The 22224-nt window shown below is 43.3% G+C and overlaps 1 non-coding gene across 1 annotated transcript; it reads right to left on the bottom strand.

Annotated features, from left to right (window-relative positions):
* Positions 1–19656: 19656 nt before the first annotated feature.
* On the bottom strand, positions 19657–19729 carry TRNAK-CUU (transfer RNA lysine (anticodon CUU)). Its single transcript has one exon. It is a non-coding gene; the product is annotated as a tRNA-Lys (tRNA).
* Positions 19730–22224: the final 2495 nt, after the last annotated feature.

Genomic DNA, 22224 nt, shown 5'->3' with positions numbered 1-22224 from the left:
CCCTTTAAACACTCTAGACAATGTGTAAAAAGTCAGAGTTATTGTTTTTTAAAAAATAGCATCATTCTGGTGAATGGTTCTGGATTGAGAACTCCAGAGCCTGAGGTTCATTTTTATGCAGTCAAGAACACAGCTTTGCAAAGTTCTTCACATTGCTCTACCAATGGGCTTTCACCCTGCCTTAGAGGGATGCCCCCAAAAGACTGAAAGACTAGCTTAATTTCACCATACTTTCAGTTATTGGCTCCTCTGCTCAGCATGACAGTGGCATTTTTGCTCTGTGGATACCTATGGACTAGAAAAGGGAATGAGATTACTGGCTACTCTCATTTTGGGTCTGATACAAAGTCAGTTGAAAGATTCCCATTTACTTCAATGAGCTTTCAATTCGGCCCATAGTCCATCAAATACTCATGAATTGGCAAAGAATTTTCAGTCACTACCTACCTGAACTAAATTAGATCAGTGACCTAGAGGTGAAACATTCCATAACCCATTAACTAGATCCCCAGGGCCATTGTCTAGCCTCTTAGTGGGGATTCCTGGTTTAGATAAACGTTTCCCAATTGCACCTCATGTATGATGAGCTTATTACAAAACAAAACAAAGTGAAAACAAAACACAAGCAAACAACCCCCCCCATATATTCAGTTTCTTTCCCCTCTGAAGTTGCCAGCCTATTGTAGCTTAAATAAATCAATTTTGTCCTTGTGTCCTTTTAGCTCATCCATCATTCATTGCCAGTTTAGAATCTGCAGTTGTTTTTCACTAGTTGACTATTCTGATGGTGATGTACTGGAGGTCACAGAGAGGAGACAGACTGATTTTCATAAACTCTAACACTGAAAGTAATGAAAGAAATTGTTTTGTTTCTTTAATAAACTGTTGTAAGTAAAGATGACATGGGATTATATAGAAATAAAGTGTGTGCAACTACAAAGTTTATACTTCCAGAGTTTCTTTCTGTCATTCTTGGGAGGGCTTTTTAAAGAAAATAAATAAAAAATATGTTTATATGTTTAGCCTGATGGAAAAGGCCAGATTCTCAGTTGGTATCAATGGTTATAGCTCCCATGATGTCAATAAACTTATGCCCATTTACGTCATCTGAGAATCTGACTTGTACATCAGGCTAGATTCAGTCTAGGATCTCTACTGGAAGAAGTCCACGTTGGTGGAAAGAATAGTGGGGTACAAGGTTACAGTGGTCTTAAACAGCTGCAACGTCATACTCATTGGGTTAATGCAGGGGTCAGCAACCTTTTAGAAGTGGTGTGCTGAGTTTTCATTTATTCACTTTAATTTAAGGTTTTGTGTGCCAATAATACATTTTAACGTTTTTTAGAAGGTCTCTCTCTCTCTATGTCTATATATTATATAACTAAACTATTGTCGTATGTAAACAAGGTTTTCAATATTTATTTATTTAAGAAGCTTCATTTAAAATTAAATTAAAATGCTGATCTTACTCCGCTGGGCTGCTCAGCCCGCTGCCAGCCTGGGGTTCCGTTCACCTAGGCCGGCAGTGGGCTGAGCGGGGCCTGCGGCCAGGACCCTGGCTGGCAAGGGGCTAGCAGCCAGAACCCCAGACCGGCAGTGGGCTGAGTGGGGCCGGCGGCCGGGACCCCAGACCGGCACTGAGCTGAGCGGCTCAGCCTGCTGCCGCTCAGCCTGCTGTCGGTCTGGGGTTCCGTCCACCTGCTCCTGCCAACCAGGGTCCTGGCTGCCGGCCCTGCTCAGCCCGCTGCCAGTCTGGAGTCCAGGCCCTGTCCACATAGAGTGGGTACCTACCTTCTTCCTGGTTCTAGCCATTCTCTTCGTCTCTTTGCACTGAGATGATGGTGGGAGTGTGCTGAGAACAGGGCTGGGGGTGAAGGAGCAGGCTGGGGGTTGGGGTGCAGGGTCTGGCCAGGAGCTAGAATGAGGGAGGGCGCTCAGGGTTGGGGCAGGAGGTTCGGGTGTGGAGTGCTTACCTGGGCAGCTCTCATTTGGTGCAGGGGGAGCAGATGGGAATGTGTGTGGGGGTGTGTGTGCAGGAGCTCCTGTTTGGTGCTCAGGGTGGGAGTGGGGATGTGGGGGGTGCAAGAGTCAGGGCATGGGGTGTGGGGGGTCGGTATGTGTGAGGGGTGCCAGAGTCAGGGCTGGGCTTGTGGGGGGGCATGCAGGGGTCAGGGCAGAGGGCTGGGTGTGGGGGAGGCAGGGGTGAGGGCATGGGTTGTGTGGGGAGGGTGCAGGGGTGAGGGCATGGGGTGTGGGAGGGCTGCGTATGTGAAGGGGGGCATGGGGTGTGGGGGGCTGGGTATGTGTAGGGGGTGCCAGAGTCAGGGCTGGGGTTGTGGAGGGGGTGCAGGGGTCAGGGCACTGGGCTGGGGTGTGTGTGTGAGGAGGGTTCAGGGCAGAGGGCTGGGGGTGTGTGAGGAGGGTTCAGGGTTCAGGGTAAAGGTGTGGGGGGTTCAGGGATGAGGGCAGAGGGCTGGGGGTGTGGGCTGGGGTTATGGGGGTGCTCCCAGCCCCCTGCCCTGAGTGGCTCTCAGCAGAGAGCTGGAGGGGATATGCCTGATTGCACCCCCTTCCCCAAGGTCCCTGGAGCAGAGCGCACTGCGGCTCCACTTTTACCTCTCCTGCTCGTAGCAAGGGCCGTCAGCTGATCGGCCGCAGGGAGGGAGCGGAGGAGGGGCAGGAACCCAGCATGCTGGGGGAAGAGGCGGGGGGAGGGGGAAGCTTGCCTGCCCTGCAAGGAGAGAGCGGTGGGCGGGGGGAGGAAAAGAGCGGGCCGAGCCAGGCAGGATGTTTAGTGGTGCGCTGCTGTCTGCTCAGGTCTGGCAGACAGCAGTGTGCCATTAAAAATTGGCTTGCATGCCGTGTTTGGCATGCGTGCCATAGGTTGCCGACCCCTGGGTTAATGGGTAGTGTACTGTAAGGAGCCAGGACTGCATGAAAAATGGCTGACTACTGAATGGTAAGGGCACATGCCCAGGGCTGCCATTCATTCAAAACTTTTTTTCAGTTTCTCTAGCTAGTCTATCAATCTAGGTTCTATATCACATGCATCTCTTCTGAATCTGCCTTGGAACTTTTAATAGCAAAGGAAATTTTAGTTGACATGGTCACCAAGCCTCCTGTTGATTTCCATTAGTATACTTATTTCATAACCTCCACCTCCATTTTAATGCAGGGTGACATAGCCAGGAATGAGGTAGGTAAATTGACATTAGAAGAGTTGTGTCTGCATGTGCTAACAGTGGACTTAACCCAGTAGATATAAGGTTAAGCTGAGAGAGCATATCATTTGCTCTGTTCTTTGGTCACATGTGATGAAATCAGGAATAAACCGGGAAAATATTTCTTGATCTCCTCTCCCTACCCTTTTGCAGTTCCCCTACTTTCCCAAATAGAATGAGGTCAATGGGAGCTACTGGCATCCTGTGGTGAAATAACCATCCCATGATATTTATCCTGCCCATTTCCTTTTTTTCTTCTGAAACTGACACTCTCCTTTCTTTGTCTCATTTTCTGCTACCCTTTGATACTGTCTACCCATTCCCCCTCTAAAAGCTGTTTTCCTTATAGGCAGCCTGCAAGAGTGGATTCATTATGAAATAAAGGATAAGGCTGTTCATCTTGTTATCTTTAACTAATGACAAATTTACTGAGTGCAAAGCATCTGTTTCTACACTGACATAAGGTTAGTGCCCTAAATCATTGGTAATAATTTATATCCATGCTGCTTTTTCCATTCCACGGTTGAAGATGGTAATAGAAATATACCGAAGGTAAGCCAGCAAGACTCCTTTTGATTTTCTCAGAATTACTCAGCTGAAGGGGACAGCATTTCTCATTCAGAATGCACAGTGTCTAGGAAAAGTGGCTGTCAGATTGGGGTGAGGTCAATGGCTGGCTAGATATTAATTTTTCTAAAGGTTGTGGAGTTCAAGCGTCTTTGCTTTGATAAACTGGACTCGTTAGCTGCCAAACTGAGTTATTATTTCAAATCTTCATTTCACTGGGAACTATCTGAACCTGTGCCTCCACTGAGGATCTCCCAAATCTCAGCTTCACACACCTTGAATTCTCATCCACTCATCAGCAGTGCATAGAACTTATAACTGAGGTGTGGGAAGAGAGGGAAGGGGGGTTGTTTTAAAATAATTTTAGGCAATTCAATTGCCTGTTATATAGAAAGTTGTCTCTAAAGAGGTAAGAAGTATTTTTCTTGGGGCTAGGTATCCCCCCACCCTTTTTTCCTGTTTACTTGTTTCCTAAAAATACACTATGTGAACAGTACAGAGCTTTGGAGAAAATCATTTTGCCATAAAAAAGTGCCCATTACAGAGTGTCAATTGATGTGATAACATGCATAATTTACCTCGGGGGAGTATGTAATTAGAAAATTAACCTTTTACATTTCTTTCTTTAATCAGCTACAACAAATGATTGGAGTATAACACATTAGCAGTACATTTACTGTATTTGGATTTTATTAACAAGAAACTCAATATGGCCAAATTAGGGAAAGACGAGAACATAGTGTGTGACCTTTGAAAGTGTGGGGATTTCATAGAATCATAGAATATCAGGGTTGGAAGGGACCTCAGGAGGTCATCTAGTCCAACCCCCTGCTCAAAGCAGGACCAATCCCCAATTAAATCATCCCAGCCAGGGCTTTATCAAACCTGACCTTAAAAACTTCTAAGGAAGGAGATTCTACCACCTCCCTAGGTAACGCATTCCAGTGTTTCACCACCCTCCTAGTGAAAAAGTTTTTCCTAATATCCAACCTAAACCTCCCCCACTGCAACTTGAGACCATTACTCCTTGTCCTCTCATCTTCTACCACTGAGAATAGTCTAGAACCATCATCTCTGGAACCACCTCTCAGGTAGTTGAAAGCAGCTATCAAATCCCCCCTCATTCTTCTCTTCTGAAGACTAAACAATCCCAGTTCCCTCAGCCTCTCCTCATAAGTCATGTGTTCCAGACCCCTAATTATTTTTGTTGCCCTTCGCTGGACTCTCTCCAATTTTTCCACATCCTTTTTGTAGTGTGGGGCCCAAAACTGGACACTGTACTCCAGATGAGGCCTCACCAATGTCGAATAGAGGGGAACGATCACGTCCCTCGATCTGCTGGCTATGCCCCTAGTTATACATCCCAAAATGCCATTGGCCTTCTTGGCAACAAGGGCACACTGTTGACTCACATTGAGCTTCTCGTCCACTGTCACCCTTAGGTCCTTTTCCGCAGAACTGCTGCCTAGCCATTCGGTCCCTAGTCTGTAGAGGTGCATTGGATTCTTCCGTCCTAAGTGCAGGACTCTGCACTTATCCTTATTGAACCTCATCAGATTTCTTTTGGCCCAATCCTCCAATTTGTCTAGGTCCCTCTGCATCCTATCCCTACCTGCCACCGTATCTACCACTCCTCCTAGTTTAGTATCATCCACAAATTTACTGAGAGTGCAATCCACACTATCCTCCAGATCATTTATGAAGATATTGAACAAAACCGGCCCCAGAACCGACCCTTGGGGCACTCCACTTAATACCGGCTGCCAACTAGACATGGAGCCATTGATCACTACCCGTTGAGCCCGACAATCTAGCCAACTTTCTACCCACCTTATAGTGCATTCATCTAGCCCATACTGCTTTAACTTGCTGACAAGAATACTGTGGGAGACCGTGTCAAAAGCTTTGCTAAAGTCAAGAAACAATACATCCACTGCTTTCCCTTCATCCACAGAACCAGTAATCTCATCATAGAAGGCGATTAGATTAGTCAGGCATGCCTTCCCTTGGTGAATCCATGCTGACTGTTCCTGATCACTTTCCTCTCATGTAAGTGCTTCAGAATTGATTCCTTGAGGACCTGCTCCATGATTTTTCCAGGGACTGAGGTGAGGCTGACTGGCCTGTAGTTCCCAGGATCCTCCTTCTTCCCTTTTTTAAAGATGGGCACTACATTAGCCTTTTTCCAGTCGTCCGGGACTTCCCCCGATTGCCATGAGTTTTCAAAGATAATGGCCACCAGCTCCTTTAGCACTCTCGGATGCAATGCATCCGGCTCCATGGACTTGTGCACTTCCAGCTTTTCTAAGTAGTCCCTAACCACTTCTTTCTCCACAGAGGGCTGGCCACCTACTCCCCATGCTGTGTTGCCCAGCGGAGCAGTCTGGGAGCTGACCTTGTTCGAGAAGACAGAGGCAAAAAAAGCATTGAGTACATTAGCTTTTTCCACATCCTCTGTCACTAGGTTGCCTCCCTCATTCAGTAAGGGGCCCACACTTTCCTTGGCTTTCTTCTTGTTGCCAACATACCTGAAGAAACCCTTCTTGTTACTCTTAACATCTCTTGCTAGCTGCAGCACCAGGTGCGATTTGGCCCTCCTGATTTCATTCCTACATGCCTGAGCAACATTTTTATACTCTTCCCTGGTCATTTGTCCAATCTTCCACTTCTTGTAAGCTTCTTTTTTATGTTTAAGATCTGCAAGGATTTCACTGTTAAGCCAAGCTTGTCGCCTGCCATATTTACTATTCTTTCGACACATCGGGATGGTTTGTCCCTGTAACCTCATTAGAGATTCTTTGAAATACAGCCAGCTCTCCTGGACTCCTTTCCCCCTCATGTTATTCCCCCAGGGGATCCTACCCATCAGTTCCCTGAGGGAGTCGAAGTCTGCTTTCCTAAAGTCCAGGGTCCGTATTCTGCTGCTTACCTTTCTTCCCTGTGTCAGGATCTTAAACTTGACCAACTCATGGTCACTGCATCCCAGATTCCCATCCACTTTTGCTTCCCCTACTAATTCTTCCCGGTTTGTGAGCAGCAGGTGAAGAAAAGCTCTCCCCCTAGTTGGCTCCTCCAGCACTTGCACCAGGAAATTGTCCCCTACATTTTCTAAAAACTTCCTGGATTGTCTGTGCACCGCTGTATTGCTCTCCCAGCAGATATCAGGATGATTAAAGTCGCCCATGAGAACCAGGGCGTGCGATCTTGTAGCTTCTGCGAGTTGCTGGAAGAAAGCCTCATCCACCTCATCCCCCTGGTTCGGTGGTCTATAGCAGACTCCCACCACTACATCACTCTTATTGTTCACACTTCTAAACTTAATCCAGAGACACTCAGGTTTTTCTGCAGTTTCATACCGGAGCTCTGAGCAGTCATACTGCTCCCTTACATACAGTGCTACTCCCCCACCTTTTCTGCCCTGCCTGTCCTTCCTGAACAGTTTATAACCATCCATGACAGTACTCCAGTCATGTGAGTTATCCCAACAAGTCTCTGTTATTCCAGTCACGTCATAATTCCTTGAAAGGATTTGAAAGGTATTTATAGGAACTGACATGATCATCCTGTCTGTTCTTTTTTCTCTTCCCTTTCTTTCTTCCTTGTAAATTTATGGTTCATGAAAGGTTCAGAACTGATATCACTAAAGAATGAAGTCTTCTGTTTGTCCATGAACAGCACAGCTAGAGGTAGAGTAAGCTTCCCCTGTATCTACACACATTGTCCTCTGCCAGTGGGCCTCAAAACTACCAGTAACTCCCTGGAACGACTGCAATAGTAAAAGTTCTGCATACCATGGTGATGAGTGTCTTGGAAATACTTAAGAAAAGGTGGTAATTAGTACTGATTTTAGTGGTGGTCTTTATGATGTGTGTGATGAGTTCTTGAAAGTCCTAAGGAGGCATATGCTTCTGTCTATGAGTTATACCAAGGACCCTTATTTGTGGTAAAATCCTGCAGGGAAGAAGACCTCAGTCTATCATGGATCAGAATCATTAATGTCCCAGCAGTGACTGCTGGGCCTCCTTCCTTAGTAATAAAAATTAGAAGACAGTAGCAAGCTGACTCCAGCAGCAGCAGATTTTCCACTGAATGCATCCGATGAAGTGAGCTGTAGCTCACGAAAGCTTATGCTCAAATAAATTGGTTAGTCTCTAAGGTGCCACAAGTATTCCTTTTCTTTTTGCGAATACAGACTAACACGGCTGCTACTCTGAATCCAGCAGCACTGGATCTCTGTCTAGGTCCTGTGTAATCTTGGACAAGTCCCTTCACCTCAATAAGCCTCATTTTCCTTATTTATAAAATCAGAATAACAATTCTTCCCTATCTCACAGCGGTGTTGTTAGGCTAAATTCACTAATGGTTTTAAAGTGCTCAGCTACCATTGCAAAAAGCATAATAAAAACACTTATAAATAAATATGCACTTTTCTAGACTTCTGATTATGAAAACCTAGGATGATTTTCTGCCAATACAAGAAATGTCATATACAGCATTAATGCCTCATATACCTGATATTCAAATTAGACCCAATTAACACCTACTGCTGTACTCCCTGCAGATATAAAATGGATATGTTGTCAATCTTCCAAGATCATTCTACCTACCTGTCTCTGTTTCAGTCTCTTGTTAGCATATAATATCTCCTCTGTAAATCCTCATCATGCAGTAAGTGATTCTCCTGTGCATTTGTGTGTGGTGGGGAGGGGTGTGTGAGGAATCATGTAACCATACATTCTTATCTGTGATTTGTGCAGTGGTATATTTCCTAGTTCAATTACTAAATTAAAATCAATCATAACTAAAGCACACAGATACGGCAAAGATGAATTCACACTGAACTGCACAAATATTTGGACTCAGGTATCTGAAAACAATCAGTCCCTTGATATGTGGAGAGTAGAGGCTGCTGGGAATGATACAGTATGTGGGCCAATGAAATGAACTTAATGCATAATGCAAAAATTTATTTTAGGAACATTGAAATGGGTAGGATAATCTGAGTTGCAACCACACACTTAAAATAAATCTGATCAAATGTGACATCTAATGAAGAGATTTTATTTATTCAGAATAGTTGTGCACCAACTTTTCAGATAAGGTCAATACTTACTACTCAACGCTTTGTAGGTAATTCATGAGTGGGATGATTTTAGGGTAGGTGGTGTTTTCCCCTCTGCCTGTGTTACATCTTAAGTACAATCTTGCCCCAAAATGGAATTAACCTGCTTTCTGAAAGTTCCTGAAATGTTGTGTAATTTGGAAGGGAGATTGATACCAAACAATAGCAAATCTTGAAATATTTTAATCTGTATTGGGTGGTGTCAATCTGACACAAGAGAGGAAACAGAGCTAGTTAAGGAATTGAAATTTGAAGAAGGAAGTTAAGGCACTGACTGGCTTTATAATGTTCCTATTGGAGTCAATGGCACTGACTTCAGTGGGGGAAGATCTGGCCCCAAACTTCAGTTTCATTGTAAGGGCACTGGAAACACAGCACAAGTGTGTTGGATTTCAATTTGATGACATTAAGTTACAATAAAACCAATAATTTCTCTATGAGTGTTGTACATCACGGATAATGTGTGTAAAAAAAAAAAATACTGGCCCCAGGGTTCAAACACAAAAACCAAGGCCCAAATTGTCCAATGATCTCCTTGTGGGTTGACCCAGTGGAGCCCCACTGAAACCAGTAGGGCCCTGCACGGGCACAGAGATACGCTCACTTCAGCATTGATTTCAGTGGGGTTCCACACAGGTAAAGGGGTCAGCCCAAAATAAAATGTCACAAGCTCATATCTGAATTTTCATATCATCCTTTTAGTGCATACAAGGGAACATTTGCATTACTAAGTGCTGTTTTTACAGATTTGTGTGCTCTACTGAAAAATCAGGCTCTGTATATTTACATATCTTAAAATAATACAGACAAGAGTTGCTTTAAACGTCTATAAACTTGATATTGCCATTATTCATATTCTTTTTCTCATTTATTAACTTTCCCTTGCTCTTGCTAGCTATTCATTCAATAAAATGTTCATCTCTTTTCATCAAATCAAAAGCTACATGCTTAGAAGCTTATTATAAAGGGACACTGCCAGGTACATTTTATAGTGATTAATTTTGTTTTCTACTCTTCATTATTTATGATACCCTCTTGAAAGCTTGCAAATAACATTTCATCCCTGACTGGTTTTTGTCTTTTTTGTAATCATTGATTTTTCTTTATTTTTTTTTCACCTCCCTTGTTCCTGGAACACACACCACAGAAGTTCCACTTTATTAAATTCTCCGGTATGTAGTCAGACCTCAGTTACTTGCTTCAGTGGAGTTACTCCAGAGTTTTCATTCTTCTAAATGGGATCAGAATCTGGCTCTGTGTTTGTTTATTAGCATAATTGATATTAGCATTAAAATATAGGGATAAGAGTTTGAAATTTGACCTAACTTTTTCATGTTCCATCAAAATCAGTGAGGTTATATGGTTGTAAATAAAAGCAGCCTTTGTTTCAGGGTTATTAACTGTGCTTCGATGGATATCTGATTTACTCAGCTTTAACAAGGCAATATTTAATTAAACTAGACCCTATATAAATGGAATCTATTTTTGATTTTTATGTCTCAGCAACAAAATGCAGAATACTTAAAGTATACGCACGCGCTTGCGGGCACACACACACACACACACACACACACACACGTCCTAATAAGTTATGACAATTTAACATAGATCAAAATGTTGGTTTCAAATATTTGACAGAATGTCCCCTAAGTTTAGAATAATTGTCCTAAAATAAATATCAATTCTGTTTGGTTGCAAAAGTCTCCTGCCCACTGGAAATTGAAAGTAAATTGTTATTGTCATATTCAATAATATTCAAACCTTTTTTTCTATTGAAGAGGGCAGAAACAGTGGCAAACATGATTGCTTAGAAAGTAGTTTTGTAGACCCTATTCCATAATCTTTATGGCCTATTAGGAATTTTGGCAGCTTTCAACAGAAGGCTTGTGGAATTCATATCTTTCTTCTTTACAATATAATAGGTGAAACAGAAGCCTATGTATTCTGCATTTGTGTCTCCATTCAGCCAAGCACTGAAGTATGATCTTAATGTTAAGCCTATGCTTAAATCAATCCCTATTCATTAAACCATTTAAACACATATTTTTACTTAAGTATTTTGCTTAGTTAGGAAATTAAAACGGTTTCCTTTACAGTTACATAATAGGGACCACTAATCCTGTATCCTGATTGTATTAGAGAAGATTATAACTGGCTCAATATTTCCCCATACAAATCAAAGGTCAACCCCAATGTAAACTGCATTCCTGTTTTTACAAAAATCCTGTAGTTAGTACCATTTACTTAGGATCTGGATAATAGAAACATTTGTTCCACTGAGATATGTGGTCCAGAGCCAATTTCAAATAATTAATTTAATAGACTTTTCATTTTGTTTTATTGGGACCCCATGCTGATCATTGGTGATGTCTGAGAACTTATGTAGTAGCTTGTTAGCACTTAAGCTATATGAGTGCTAAGTATTAGTATTATTTAATGAATTAAGATATAGGCTAAGAAAAGACACCATGTGCAGGACAGCTGTTTTAATCTATATTGTTACAATATATGTCATGTCGCTCATTGTGCTCTCAAAGTGCAATGCTCTTCCACTAACTGAGAAAATATAGGTCCTAGATGGTGATAGGTGAACCTCAGAGACTTCAGACATTCAGATAAACACTGATACTTGCTTCTATTTGCATAACTAGTTTGGAACTCTCTTGAAAACAAGACTTGTCATGATATTTTGAGTTCAGTCCTGTCCAGCATAAAGTAATGCAGAGAGATGTGATTTTCAGAAACAGCAGTACAACCAAAAAGTTTCAGGACAAGTTAATGGTGAAAATCTGGGGGATGGAGAAGTCCTCATTTATCCAAACAATTTCCACCACTTCTAGCTCCCAAAATATTTATCATTCCTTTAATTCCTCTTATAGCAGTTGCCAAAAACATTAGGGATCTCAAAACACTGAGCACAGAGGAATTGCTTTGCAGGAAGAGTATACTAGCACGCTAGATAAGTAAAAGCTAGTTGAAAGTGCATATGCAACTGTGGTGGATGAGAACTTTCTCATCTAATTCTATCACTTCTATCCAAGAAGAGAAGAGCAAGGTTTTTCAGAGTGCTGAGGAGTCATAAGGAATAGGCTTTTCCAAGCAGGGACTGTGTAATGACTGTGTCTGTACAGTACCCAGCACAATATTTTGGTTGATCCCCAGATAATACTGTAATGAACATAATAAATAAGAAGAAATTGCCCCATAAAAAGGAACTGATAGGATTGAGTCTATGGTTACTTATAAGGTGGACGGCACACCCTAGCACTTTCTCCAAGAGGAAATTTGGTATTAATTTTAAGCTGTACATAGCTAGTTAACTGACCTAGGTCATGCCAAAGGTGATCACTGGTTGCGGGCCAAATAATGTGCCTGAAACACAGCTCTATTGTCTTGAGAGTAAATGCAGTTCTGGACCAAAGGACAGTTAATGAGCAAGAAACTGGGAAAATGTTCCTATCTTTTCACTTTCATTTCTATTTGTATGAAATTGTCACATACAGTACAATTTTGATTTAACTATTTTTAAAGGTATACATACACTAAAAGTGCAATTATAGCATAATTAAAGTGCCAGTGTAATTAAAAAGTTATAGGACAATACATACAAATTTGGTGGCAAGTCTCTGGGATTTTGATATTTGTTCACTGATATTCCCTGATATTATTTTATATGAACCCCACCCGTACCCCAACCTCTGTTGCTAGGGAAATTCCATTGATGGGGATAATTCTCTGTCCCTCTTGCCAAATTCTACCACATTTATAGATCCGGTTAAGAAAGTGAGCTAGATCCCCATGACAGCCAGAGCAGTGCTTAGTGCACTTAGCAAAGGGTGAGGCACAGGTGGCTTTACACCAGATTTCTATCCCCCGGCCGTTAGTGACAGCCAAACCGGCTCCCATCACAAACCAAAACATTCTCAGAGCTCCTCTACATTGCACCAGTGGATAACAGTTTCCAAGTAGCCACTTCACCAGTGAGGATCACCAGAGTACATTGTGTTCGGGGTCCATGTGCTCCTGCCCCTGACATGTTCCTTCCTGGTCCCTATCCTTGTATACTGACATGCAGGGAGCTACTCAGGAATTCTCAGCTGCTGACTTAAATCCCCACTGAGCCACCACAGCAATACAATGTTTGTAACTGTTTTAAGAGGGACTGAGGATCTGGGCCAGTACCTTTAAAATCCTGCCTACAATGTGAACAGGGCCTCATGTACGCCATGGCAGAATGGACCCAATTTCTGTGGTAGGTGTTCTTAAATTCCAGACAGGAAACAGTCAATTCCATAAGGTTAATATTTTGTACATTTCATAATACATTGCGGAGTCCTTTCTGGAAACACAGGGTGGTTTTGATAAACCAGGAGAGTTTTTGCCTTGCTTTCTGGTCTGCACTTTTTATGTGCAGCAGGGCACAAGAATATGCTGCTTATGTAGTGCACTTTGATTGATTGGCAAAAGCAGCACAGAAAGAGAAAGTTGCCCTCAGCTTCTAAAAGGGCAAAGACAACAAAAAAATCAGGCACCTCTCTGCAGTAAAATACCAAATTCCATGACGGAAATATGGAACTCCTCATCAGTTTTGCAAAATTGCCAAATTCTGTGGAAAATTCCATGCACAGACTACATGGGGTCCTGATTATGCCAGGAAAATACCCTAGTAATAACTGTATTTTGGAATGTTGCCAGCAAAGTTGAGGCACTGTTTCTTTAACCAGTGTGGCCAGTTGGTTGTTTTTCCTTATAGCAATGTTACTAACCTCTGCCGAAACCATGCTAAGGCCATTGCCAACAAGTTTTCAATTACAGGGCAAAATTGTGCCTATCAGTCTGCAGCCTGCCTTGGGGGAAGGTGTGGGGCTGCACTGCATCAGCAGAAAATCCAGTGCCTCTGTAAAACAGAATGCTTCATGGTACTACCTGGTGTGCAGGGAAGTGTCTGGAACAAAAGGGTCTGAGATGAGAGAAAACTACATATAGTCTACAAGAATAAACAGAGCTACAGAATCTCCAACCAGTCCCAGGGATGGGCTAACATATTTAACAGCCAAATATTTTCAGATGAAAATTTTGAAATACATGATTATCTGAATTTCACTTGTATCCAGCATATAGATTATTCAGTTTGCTTATTCTTATCCTCATGGGCTAAGGTAGCTTGTGATGGTTAAAATTGAACTGATGTGTATTTTACTTTTGCATGAATCCCTTAATTCCTCATTGACCATGCATACCGTCATATAACTGCATCATACTATTAAAAAAAAATTCTGGCTGTATAGACAGAGCTGTCAAGACCAGTAGCATAAGCACATGCACGGAACATAAGGAACAAAACTCAAGTACAGTGGATTGAGATTCTTTAATTCAATAATCTTTGTTTTTAAAGCTGTAGTTCCTAAGACATGTCTTCTAAGTGGGCCACATGAGGGTGACATACTCACCAACACTTGACCAAAAGAATCCTAGCAATCCACAATCCTCAACCTTCCCAATATCAGGTGCACTTTGTGATGTCTCTCAACCTCAGAGTGAGGTAAATGGTCACTGCACAGCAACAGTGGTACCTGGTGGAGTCTTTAATGCTGTAGAATATGAGGAGGAGGACATGTAGTCCACTAGACTGCCCAAACCTCGAAGGTTAGAGTTAAAGAAAGATATTGTATGGTATAAAAGGAAGTAAGAAACCTTGATCCTATTCCCACCACTGACTTCCTGTGTGATCTTGAGCAAGTCATAGCACTTCTCTATGCCTCAGTTTCCCCATCTATAAAATGTGAATAATTATACATATCTACTTTTGTAAAGAACTTTTTAATCATTGAAAACCACTATGTAAGATCTTAGCACTATTACTATTCAAGAAAGTGGGAATGGTATGGCGAGAAAGTACTTCCAGAAGTATATGCTTATTAAAAAAAAACCCCCAAAACGTGCATGTTTTGCAAGAATAATGTTATTCCCAATAGCCTTGCTAAATTTCAGCACAGATTAATTTCACACGGGCCTGTTTATATTTTCTGTAGTTTGAAACTTAGTAGTTGCTTTTTATTTACTGTGATGAATTGTGTAATACCAGAGAGAGCTGCATTTTAAGAATGGGTCAGCAAACTGGCAAGATGAGAGAAAATAAAGTATAACTTCCAGTGGGCGAGTTCTTATGCAAAAAGGTGATATCTAACTATAAGGTATTGTTATTAGTATTACTAATATATACTGCATGGAATATATACTGTATACTCTGGTATGGAAGTTGGCACCCGTTTATCAATACTACACAATTCATTACAGTAAATAAAAAGTAACTGCTCAGTTTCCAACTACAGAAAATATAAACAGGCCCATGTGAAATTAATCTGTGCTGAAATTTAGCCAGGCTATTGGGAATAACATCATTCTTGCAAAACATGCACGGTTTTATTTATATATATATATATATATAATTTTCGTTATTTTGACTGTATTTCTTGTTTATGATTGCTCTGTATTTTGTGGGTAGCTTGAATGCATTTTGACACCACAGGGTGTGGTTTATTGGACCATTAATGCATATCTCCTGTGAGACATTGTGTGGCATGAGGAGTGCACTTAATTAAAATATAGATAAAGCCCAGTTCTTCACTATTTTGTTCCATGTGTAGTCATTTGCAGCTCTGCAAAATGAGCACAAAGTGCGTACACACACACAGCTTTACTTAGAGTTGACCTGGACCAGAGAATTTAGAACTGGATTTCAAACACTGCAAAGTTAAAGGGTATTCACAGCTGGAGTTTCAGTTTGGGTTCAATTCTAGATTATTAAACCCAGGCATATAGTGTTGCTTGCTAATGCTGAATGGATGTCTCCAATGTTGGCTGCATTTCAGCACTAAATGAAGTGATCCATGACTATATTAAGTGCTTTGAGATCCTTCTCATGAAAAGCACTCTATAAAAGCTTCAGCCATAATAATCCCATACAAAGTAAGATAGAATACTTTCTAACACTTTGCCATTGATCTTGAAACAAAAGGTGCACACAGAGCGATAAACTCTATTAAACATATACCAAAGGGATGGAATTGTAAAAACCTCCTGATAATACAATTCCATTACTCCAGTGGGGAGCAAGGATTGATGCTTACATTTGTTCCACTGAACTTACTTTTTGTTCCCCTTTACAGTTTCTCTCCAAGTACTGGATCTCACCTTCATTCAGAATGAAAAATGGAACAACCACGGTGCAACAGTTTTTTTCTTACAAATTGAAAAACATCTGAGAATAAGCCCCATCTGTTACTATCATATCAACAGGCCAAAAGCACTAAAGAAAGGGAGAGACATAAAGGGGGACACAAAAGAAAAAGGCTGGCACACTGGTTGCATCAGCTGGACCAGGTCTCTGCCAAACCCTGGCCCCAGAGCCTATGCACACTGTAGAGAACTGGCCTCTGGCAGCTCTTTGCATGCCCTGCCTGCAACCAGCAAAACGTCAATGAACAGATGCAGGAAACAAGCGTGGTAAAACAGGTTGTGCAATGAATGATGGGCTGATGTCAGAGTCATTAGGTCTTCCTGATGAATGGGTTGCAAATTTATTGGTGATCCCACTTATTAATTCATTTGTTTTGGTTGCTGAAGAGAACAGGCCAGATAATTATCATTGATGGTGCAGACTAATATATAATTTATGGACACGGATTCATCCAGTACCAGCAGAGCTGAGTTTTACAACATAATTGCACTGAGCAGCTCTTTCCTTTAACCCCTCTCCAAAATTTGAAAAGTGATTTATAAAATTAATTGTGATGGTCACCATCCAGAACTTCCTAATGGTGGGATCTTACACAATGAAGACTGGTTTCTCCGATGGGAAACAGTGGAAACCTCCATTGGTTTGAACATGTAAAACAGGAGAGAAGCAGTGGCCAGCACATCCATCGGCCCGTGCCACTTCCCGCAGCCCCCATTGGCCTGGAGTGGCAAACTGCAGCCAGTGGGAGCTGCGATCGACTGAACTTGCGGGCTTGGCAGGTAAAAAAACCGGCCCAGCCTGCCAGGGGGTTACCCTGGTGGGCCACATGCCAAAGGTTGCCAATCCCTGGGCTACTATGTCCCCTACTCTGTGCAAGTGTTTGGCATGAGCTGTGACGTGGGCACAACATTAGCTCTGCCACCCCAAAGCACCAGCTGGCATAGCTACACTGGTGTGCTGGAAGAAATACTCTATACAAGGTATAGACCTAGCATGTGGTACTTTCCTTTGGAGCAAGGGGAGGCCCGGAATGCAGACTTTGACTTCCAAAGTCTGCCTTCTTGGCTGCTTTAGGGGTAGTGCAATAATGTGCCGGGATCACAGCAAAAGACCGAGCCTAGATTTCACTAGTTCTGGATGCCTTGAATTTGGGTGCCCAATTTGAGATATCCAACTGCCAGATTTGCAGAGTCGAAGAACATTCATAGATCCAACTGAAGTCAAAGGGAGCTGTGAGTGCTCAGCACCTCAGTGTGTCTCATGTTGGCCATCAACATTAGTAATCACTTTTAAAAAGATGAACCTTAATTGTAGAACAAGCTGTGACTTATTATGCCCACAGTTGAAAGTTTTCATTATTGGGGGGTCATATCCCAGAATTTCAGTCCACTTAAAGGATCTTTATAATGCATTAAAAAACAAACACAAAAAACATTTTAAGAAGCTTCAGATCAATCAAAGCAAAAACATATGTAAGAAAAGCAATCTCTTCAAATATAACCAATTGAAAATTCTTCTTGGCTTGTTATACTGCAACTGAACCAAAAATTACTCTTTGTTTAGAAACAGTGCACTGGGGTGTTCCAGACTATAGGGAAAGGAATATCCTTGATTTATCAGCACCAACATAGGTTGTGACTCTGCCAAGTATGCCATTATTTATAGGTCAAATCGGAATACCGGATCAGCTTCCATGGGTGGGAAGATTGGTTGCAACACAAATAGTTTGGTTCCTTTGTTCAAAGATGGGGGGGGGCATAGAATCCTGGAGGCCTGAACAAGGTCAGCTTAAAGTGCTTTTTCTAGGCAGCCTTCTTGTTTGCACCTGGAATCTAACATGACATGTTAAGAAAACAGTGAAAAGATCTAGCCTATACAAAACTGTAGTTCAAATTACCTTTTAGGATTTATGTAGTCCAGCCTTCCAGATGTTGCCTACAGTGAAAAGGTGACCATATTAAATTCCCATAATAACACAATGGATCACGATGATGAATAGAAAGAGACCATTTTTTCCCTTTTGTGGCCAGTGGTCATGTCCTGTGTGTGTTTCCTGCTGGTGGTAATTGGCCAGCAGCCATAAATGGAAAGAACTGTTTACTCACACCTTAGGGAGATATTATTGTGACATATATTGGCATGTGAAATAATCAAATACTATTGCATCAACTTTATAAATGTTGCATGTATCTTTATAGGCTAGAGATTGTATATGTAGTTCTGATTAAATCAAACTGCTTCACAAAATCAGGTGGATTTCACTGGAATATCATTTAGGAAGAAATTTTTAGGATGAAACTTTTTTTTGTCTTAAATAACTTTGTTTCTTTTTTGTATTATATTATATTAATGTATATATGTACACACACACACAAAATAAACGTAGAAGTAAAAAACATTTCAATTCATCAAAAAAATCCTTCATGAAGAATTTTGAAATTTTCAGTTTTACTCTGATCAGGAGTTTTAAAATCTCTAAATCCCTCACAAAACAGAACTTCCATCTTCCACGCAGATCTAGTAAAAATGTAGATGTCAGACATTTGAGCTAGAATGGGGGAAGGGGGAATCCCCTTCTTTCAAGTTAGATTACATTTCATCTTCTCTTCTGCTCCAAACTACTGCTTGAGCTTTCAGTGTTAGTCTAATTGTCATCTTAAAAACAACTCTAATGAAATCCCTAAAAGCTTTTTTTTTCTTCAAAAAAGACAAGGTGCTAAAACCATCCATTATTTCATGACTGAACTGTAAATGCCAGCCAGGGCACTCATCACTGCAATGCCAAATTGAATGCTGAAGAAGGTTTGCTTTATTGTCTCTCAGATTTAAAATTGATTGAAGTGCATACACAAATGGAAAAGCTGTCAAAACGCAGTCAGTGGTATGTTGATAGCTCATCTTCTTATGCTGACCCAAGGCTTTAATGCAATTTCTTGCCAGTGGGAAATGGCAGAGTCTAGTTTCAAATCCCCACAGTAGGAAAGTATACTGAGTTCTCGTGGCTCACCGAATCCATTTTCTGTATGTTAAATCCTCCCACTGGTTCTGGACCATCAAAAATATATATATATATATATATATATATATATATATATATTACCATCTGGACAAGTGAAGGGTTCATGTTTAGCTATTCCACCTGTAAGCAGGCAGGGCACACCTTGACTGTTTTAGCAATGCACACATTGCTCTATCCAAGGACAAGGGCTAGATATGAACCATGAAAACTTGATTGTTGGGACAGTAACTGCGGGAGGCTTTCTTAGCCTGGGCTCAAGGCCTGAGAACCAGGATTGTAGTAGCTAAAAGATGCAACTAAGTATATTAATCAACGTCATACATTCTTTTGTGTATCTTTTTGCTGTAGCAGTGTGTGATGCTTAGGGGGGAGAAATATAATAAAAGGAGAAGGTGGAAGGCGGGGGGCAGAACGCCCATCTCAGCTGACCAGCCTGCTTTCTTGCATAAAGCTGTGTTCTGTCTCATCATTGAACTGCCACAACTGGCGCCCAACGTGGGGCTCGAACCCACGACCCTGAGATTAAGAGTCTCATGCTCTACCGACTGAGCTAGCCGGGCAAGGGTTTCAGACGCGTCACTCATCCGCTTCGTGGATCCCGGTGAGTATTTTTCATTGTGGTAAGTATGGGAAGCTCCCTCTCTGCTTTGCAAGTGCAACACCGCAATGAGCTGCAGTATTTGCTGCGTAAGGCTCAGCATGACTGCCCGGCTCGAGCACTTACTCTCCTGCTACAGGAGGTGTGTGCCAAGTGCCCGTGGTATCCTGAAGCCGGAAGCCTTAAGCTAGCAGACTGGGAGCGATTGGGCCAGACATTGCACAAAGAGCCTCGGGCGCCCGTGCAGGCTTTACATGCCTGGCACCTCTGCCGCGATGTGGTACAGCGTGTTGCCTCCGACAGGCCCTCCCTCGCGAGGCTGGTGATCTCGCCGCCCCCGTCTGCTCCTGCAGGCATCCCCCCTCCTGGCGATGCGACACAGAGTGTCGCCTCGGAAAGGCCCTCTCCAGCACCAACAGAGGGGCTGCCGATCCCGCCGCCCCCGTCCGCTCCTGCAGCCATCCCTCCCCCTGCTTCGCCCCCAGTGCCTCTATTACCACCGCCTTCCTGGCCTTCCCCACCGGAGCCGGTGTGTGATCACCCTCCCCCCGTGGGGCCCCCCGGAGGGTCATCTGCATCTGCTCAGAAGCTTTCGCTGGTGCAACAAATGGTTCACGCAGCGAAAGCTCGATCAGATCTTACAGCGGAGGAGCTGGCTGATCTGGTCTCAGTTTGCCCGGTGACCTGGCAGAATGATGACCAGGGCAACCCCGTGGGCACCTGGACCACTTTGTCATACTCAGTGGTTAGAGAGGTGAGGAAAGCAATTCGTGAGTTTGGCCTGACTAGCACCTTTGTGCGTGGTCTCGTTGAAGGGATAGGTACTGGGTACTCCCTAATCCCTGAGGATTGGAAAACGCTGCTGCGCATGATGTTGTCACCTAGTCAGTATGTTATTTGGCTTAGTGAGTATCGGCAGATGGCAGAACGCCAAGCTCAGGTACATGCAGCGCACGGTATCATTTATGAGCATTTGGCAGGGGAGGGCCCGTTTGCTACTATTCAGATGCAGTCTCAACTCCCTCAGGCCGTCTTCCCCATTATTTCCACCTGTGCCCAGCATGCTTTCAAGAAGGTCCCGGATTCAGGCAAGCCTACCAAAAGCTTTGTCAGTATCCGTCAGGGTGCCTCAGAGTCCTTTTTGGATTTTACCAACAGATTGCATGAGGCTATCCTCCGACAGGTGGATAACACTGAGGCAGCTCACGAGCTCCTGTTAAAATTGGCAGTTGAAAATGCAAACGAGGATTGCTGCCGTGCTCTCCAGGCAGCACAAGCCTCTGGTATTTTAGAGCTCTCAGACATGCTGCGGGCGTGCCAGAACATTGGCACACAAGCCCACAAGGCTGGAGTTCTGGCTGCCGCCCTCAGAAAAACTGGGAAGGAGGGGAAGCGTTGTTACCGCTGTGGTAAGGAGGGTCATTTTCAGCGGGAGTGCCGCTCATCTAAGGCACCAGCCCGACCCTCAAAGAAGTGCCCCAAGTGTGGGAAAGGTTATCACTGGGCTAATCAGTGTCGTAGCGGGTCGGGAAACCGCGCGACGGGTCCCCCCCGAACCCAGGGTCAAACGGGGGTGTTTCCTACTCAGGCAATCGCTCCTCTGCCTTGGAATCCGTAGACTCTATGAGGGCGGCGACTGCTGGAAGTGCAGGGCTTGATTTGATCATGCAGGAGGACACTGACTTTCGGCTGCCAGGGGAGGTCTGTGCCATACCTACACAGGTGACGGGACCTCTCCCTGCCGGCTTTGTAGGTCTTGTTCTCCCTCGCTCACATGCTGGGAAACAGGGCTTTTTTGTCATTCCAGGGGTCATTGATGCTGATTACACTGGCATTATTAAGGTTCAGGTGTGGACTCATCTTCCACAGTCGCTCCCGCGTGGACGGTCAATTGCACAATTGATTTTAGTCCCCTATCAGGTGCCAGCTGCCGAGGATCGAACTCGGGGCGGAGGCGGCTTTGGATCGACGTTGTCTCACTCGCCGTCTCACAGCGCGTCTTCTCCACTTGTTGCTCTGACAATGTCAGTCCGCCCCTCAAAGCCTCAGCTAACACTTCTCTTAGATGATGTTCCTTTTACAGGGCTGGTGGACACTGGAGCTGACGTTACGGTGATTCGTGATCTGGAGTGGCCGGTTAATTGGCCTACGGTTCCTTCTAAAGAATTGTGGGGGATCGGGGGTAGTAAACCCGGCCGCCAAAGTTTGTCTTGGGTCACGGTCTCTAAACCGGGAGGCCGTACCCTTGTTACTATCCGCCCTTTTGTGCTCCCTGTCCACCTCAATATTTGGGGCCGTGATTTACTTACAAAGTTAGACACCACCCTCGATATTAACATCTGATGGCCCAAAACCCTCCCTCACCCACCGTGCCCTCCGCCTTACCCTTGGTATGGCAATCCTTAGAGCCCGTATGGATTGATCAGTGGCCCCTCCCTCTAAAAAAGCTAAAAGCAC

Source organism: Caretta caretta, chromosome 6 (assembly GCF_965140235.1).
Source record: "Caretta caretta isolate rCarCar2 chromosome 6, rCarCar1.hap1, whole genome shotgun sequence".
Classification (NCBI taxonomy): Eukaryota; Metazoa; Chordata; order Testudines; family Cheloniidae; genus Caretta; species Caretta caretta.
This window is presented reverse-complemented; position numbering and strand designations above follow the sequence as displayed.